Source organism: Zea mays, chromosome 4 (genome assembly GCF_902167145.1).
Source record: "Zea mays cultivar B73 chromosome 4, Zm-B73-REFERENCE-NAM-5.0, whole genome shotgun sequence".
Classification (NCBI taxonomy): domain Eukaryota; kingdom Viridiplantae; phylum Streptophyta; class Magnoliopsida; order Poales; family Poaceae; genus Zea; species Zea mays.
In genome coordinates, this window is record NC_050099.1 from 19,842,850 (window position 1) to 19,848,550 (window position 5,701).

Consider the following 5,701-nt stretch of genomic DNA (forward strand, 5'->3'; position numbering starts at 1 on the left):
GATAGCACTCTCATTATCACATAGGAGTGGAACTTTGCTCAGATTGTAGCCAAAGTCCCTGAGGGTTTGCCTCATCCAAAGTAGTTGTGCGCAACACTGACCTGCGGCAACATACTCGGCCTCAGCGGTGGATAGGGCAACGGAGGTTTGTTTCTTAGATTTCCACGACACCAGGGACCTTCCTAAGAATTGGCACGTCCCTGATGTACTCTTTCTATCGACCTTACATCCAGCATAGTCGGAATCTGAATATCCAATCAAGTCAAAGGTAGACCCCTTTGGATACCAGAGCCCGAAGCAAGGCGTAGCAACTAAATATCTAAGGATTCGCTTCACTGCCACTAAGTGACACTCCTTAGGATCGGATTGAAATCTAGCACACATGCATACGCTAAGCATAATGTCCGGTCTACTAGCACATAAATAAAGTAAAGACCCTATCATTGACCGGTATGCTTTTTGATCAACGGACTTACCTCCTTTGTTGAGGTCGGTGTGTCCGTCTGTCCCCATCGGAGTCTTTGCGGGCTTGGCGTCCTTCATCCCAAACCGCTTCAGCAGATCTTGCGTGTACTTCGTTTGAGAGATGAAGGTGCCGTCCTTGAGTTGCTTCACTTGGAACCCAAGGAAGTAGTTCAACTCGCCCATCATCGACATCTCGAATTTCTGCGTCATCACCCTGCTAAACTCTTCACAAGACTTTTTATTAGTTGAACCAAATATTATGTCATCGACATAAATTTGGCACACAAATAAATCACCATCACATGTCTTAGTGAAAAGAGTTGGATCGGCTTTCCCAACCTTAAAAGCATTTGCAATTAAGAAATCTCTAAGGCATTCATACCATGCTCTTGGGGCTTGCTTAAGTCCATAGAGCGCCTTAGAGAGCTTACACATGTGGTCAGGGTACCATTCATCCTCGAAGCCAGGGGGTTGCTCCACGTACACCTCCTCCTTGATTGGCCCGTTGAGGAAAGCGCTCTTCACATCCATTTGGAACAACCTGAAAGAATGGTGAGCGGCATATGCTAGCAAGATACGAATGGACTCTAGCCTAGCCACAGGAGCAAAAGTCTCCTCAAAGTCCAAACCTGCGACTTGGGCATAACCTTTTGCCACAAGTCGAGCCTTGTTCCGTGTCACCACTCCGTGCTCGTCTTGTTTGTTGCGGAACACCCACTTGGTTCCCACAACATTCTGCTTGGGACGAGGCACCAGCGTCCAAACTTCATTCCTCTTGAAGTTGTTGAGCTCCTCTTGCATGGCCAACACCCAGTCTGGATCTAGCAAGGCCTCTTCTACCCTGAAAGGCTCAATAGAAGAGACAAAGGAGTAGTGTTCACAAAAATTAACTAATCGAGACCGAGTAGTTACTCCCTTGCTAATGTCACCCAGAATTTGGTCGACGGGATGATCCCTTTGAATCATCGCTCGAACTTGGGTTGGAGGTGCCGGTTGCGCTTCTTCCTCCATCACATGATCATCTTGTGCTCCCCCTTGATCACACATCTCCTGTTGATGAACCTGTTCATCGTCTTGAGTTGGGGAATGCACCATAGTTGAGGAAGAAGGTTGATCTTGCTCATCTTGTTCCTGTGGCCGAACTTCTCCAATCGCCATGGTTCGTATAGTGGCCGTCGGAACATCTTCTTCATCTACATCATCAAGATCAACAACTTGCTCTCTTGGAGAGCCATTAGTCTCATCAAATACAACGTCGCTAGATACTTCAACCAAACCCGATGATTTGTTGAAGACTCTATACGCCTTTGTATTTGAGTCATAACCTAACAAAAACCCTTCTACAGCTTTGGGAGCAAACTTAGAATTTCTACCCTTCTTCACTAGAATGTAGCACTTGCTCCCAAATACACGAAAGTAAGATACATTGGGTTTGTTACCGGTTAGTAGCTCATACGACGTCTTCTTGAGGAGGCGATGAAGGTAGACCCTGTTGATGGCGTGGCAAGCCGTGTTCACGGCTTCCGTCCAAAAGCACTCGGGGGTCTTGAACTCTCCTAGCATCGTCCTCGCCATATCGATGAGCATCCTGTTCTTCCTTTCTACCACACCGTTTTGCTGTGGTGTGTAGGGAGCGGAGAACTCGTGCTTGATCCCTTCCTCTTCAAGGAACTCCTCCACTTGAAGGTTCTTGAACTCGGACCCGTTGTCGCTCCTTATCTTCTTTACTTTGAGCTCAAACTCATTTTGAGCTCTCCTGAGGAAGCGCTTGAGGGTCCCTTGTGTTTCAGACTTATCCTGCAAAAAGAACACCCAAGTGAAACGGGAAAAGTCATCAACAATAACTAGACCATACTTACTTCCTCCTATGCTCAGATAGGCGACGGGTCCGAAGAGGTCCATATGCAGCAGCTCCAGTGGTCTTGAGGTGGTCATCACATTCTTGCTGTGATGTGTTCCTCCCACTTGTTTACCTGCTTGACAAGCTGCACAAGGTCTATGTTTTTCGAATTGAACGTTAGTCAAACCTATTACGTGTTCTCCCTTTAGAAGCTTGTGAAGGTTCTTCATCCCCACATGTGCTAAGCGGCGATGCCACAGCCAGCCCATGCTAGTCTTAGCTATTAAGCATGCATCTAGACCGGCCTCTTCTTTTGCAAAATCAACTAAATAAAGTTTGCCGTCTAATACACCCTTAAAAGCTAGTGAACCATCACTTCTTCTAAAGACAGACACATCTACATTTGTAAATAGACAGTTATATCCCATATTGCATAATTGACTAACCGATAGCAAATTATATCCTAGAGACTCTACTAAAAACACATTAGAGATAGAGTGCTCATTAGAAATTGCAATTTTACCTAACCCTTTTACCTTGCCTTGATTCCCATCACCGAATATGATTGAATCTTGGGAATCCTAATTCTTGATGTAGGAGGTGAACATCTTCTTCTCCCCCGTCATATGGTTTGTGCATCCGCTGTCAATAATCCAGCTTGAACCCCCGGATGCATAAACCTGCAAGGCAAATTTAGGCTTGGGTTTTAGGTACCCAACTCATGTTGGGTCCTACAAGGTTAGCACAAATATTCTTAGGGACCCAAATGCAAGTTTTGTCTCCCTTGCATCTTGCCCCTAACTTCCTAGCAATTACCTTTTTATCCTTTCGACAAATTGCAAAGGAAGCATTCAAAGCATGATATATTGTAGAAGGCTCATTAACTTTCCTAGGAATATTAACAACATTTCTCCTAGGCATATTATGAACAACATCCCTTCTACCAACATTTCTATCATGCACATATGAAGAACTAGAAGCAAACATAGCATGAGAAAAATCATCGTACGTATTATAACTCCTATAAGCATTTCTAGTTTGTCTCCTATCATGATACAAAAAGGCATGGTTCTTTTTAGCACTAGTTGCCATAGGGGCCTTCCCTTTCTCCTTAGCGGGAATGGGAGCCTTATGGCTTGTTAAGTTCTTGGCTTCCCTCTTGAAGCCAAGTCCATCCTTAATTGAGGGGTGTCTACCGATCGTGTAGGCATCCCTTGCAAATTTTAGTTTATCAAATTCATTCTTGCTAGTCTTAAGTTGGGCATTAAGACTAGCCAATTCCTCAGTTAATTTAGAAATTGAAACTAAATGATCACTACAAGCATCAACATCGAAATCTTTACACCTAGTGCAGATCTCAACATGTTCTACACAAGAATTAGATTTACCAGCTACTTCTAGTTTAGCATTTAAGTCATCATTAACACTCTTTAAAGTAGCAATGGTTTCATGACAAGAAGATAGTTCACTAGAAAGCACTTCATTTCTTTTAACTTCTGAAGCATAAGACTTTTGTGCCTCTACAAATTTGTCATGCTCTTCATACAAAAGGTCCTCTTGTTTTTCTAAGAGTCTATCTTTTTCATTCAAGGCATCAATCAATTCATTAATTTTATCTACTTTAGTTCTATCCAATCCCTTGAACAAACTAGAGTAATCTATTTCATCATCACTAGACTCATCATCACTGGAAGAATCATAAGTGACATTGTTTTGATTACATACCTTCTTCTCCCTTGCCATAAGGCATGTGTGACGCTCGTTGGGGAAGAGGGATGACTTGTTGAAGGCAGTGGCGGTGAGTCCTTCATTGTCGGAGTCGGAGGAGGAGCAATCCGAATCCCACTCCTTTCCGATATGTGCCTCGCCCTTGGCCTTCTTGTAATGCTTCTTCTTTTCCCTCTTGCTCCCGTGTTCCTGGTCACTATCATTGTCGGGACAGTTAGCAATAAAATGACCAAGCTTACCGCATTTGAAGCATGATCGCTTTCCCTTGATCTTAGTCTTGCTTGGCTGTCCCTTGCGACCCTTTAGTGCCGTCTTGAATCTTTTGATGATGAGGGCCATCTCTTCATCATTAAGACCGGCCGCCTCAATTTGTGCCACCTTGCTGGGTAGCGCCTCCTTGCTCCTTGTTGCCTTGAGAGCAATGGGTTGAGGCTCATGGATTGGGCCATTCAACGCGTCGTCCACGTACCTTGCCTCCTTGATCATCATTCGCCCGCTTACAAATTTTCCAAGAATTTCTTCGGGCGACATCTTGATGTACCTAGGATTTTCACGAATATTGTTCACCAAGTGAGGATCAAGAACGGTAAATGACCTTAACATTAGGCGGACGACGTCGTGATCCGTCCATCGCGTGCTTCCGTAGCTCCTTATTTTGTTGATAAGGATCTTGAGCCGGTTGTATGTTTGTGTCGGCTCCTCGCCCCTTATCATCGCGAATCGTCCGAGCTCGCCCTCCACCAACTCCATCTTGGTGAGTAAGGTGACATCATTCCCCTCATGAGAGATCTTGAGGGTGTCCCAAATCTGCTTGGCATTGTCCAAGCCGCTCACCTTGTGATACTCATCCCTGCACAAAGAGGCTAGCAACACAGTAGTAGCTTGTGCATTTTTATGGATCTGTTCATTAATAAACGAAGGGCTATCCGAGCAATCAAATTTCATTCCACTTTCCACAATCTCCCAAATGCTTGGATGGAGAGAAAATAGGTGAGTACGCATTTTGTGACTCCAAAATCCATAGTCCTCTCCATCAAAGTGAGGAGGCTTGCCAAGTGGAATGGGGAGCAAATGAGCATTTGAGCTATGCGGAATGCGCGAATAATCAAAAGAAAAGTTTGAGTTAACCGTCTTTTGTTTGTCATAGTCGTTGTCGTTGTTGTCCTTTTGGGAAGAGGAAGATTCGTCGTTGTCGTCGTAGTAGATGATCTCCTTGATGCGCCTTGTCTTCTTCTTCCCTTCCTTCCGTCTATGGCTCGAGCCGGAGTCGGTAGGCTTGTCATCTTTGGGCTCGTTGACGAAGGACTCCTTCTCTTTATCGTTGATCACGATTCCCTTCCCCTTAGGATCCATCTCTCCGGGCGGTTAGTCCCTTTCTTGAAGAGAACGGCTCTGATACCAATTGAGAGCACCTAGAGGGGGGGTGAATAGGTGATCCTGTGAAACTTAACTTATAGCCACAAAAACTTGTTAAGTGTTAGCACAACAATTGCCAAGTGGCTAGAGAGGAGTCTCAACAAAACACAATACCACAAGAGATCAAACACAGAGATGACACAGTGGTTTATCCCGTGGTTCGGCCAAGACCAACGCTTGCCTACTCCACGTTGTGGCGTCCCAACGGACGAGGGTTGCAATCAACCCCTCTCAAGCGGTCCAAAGACCAAC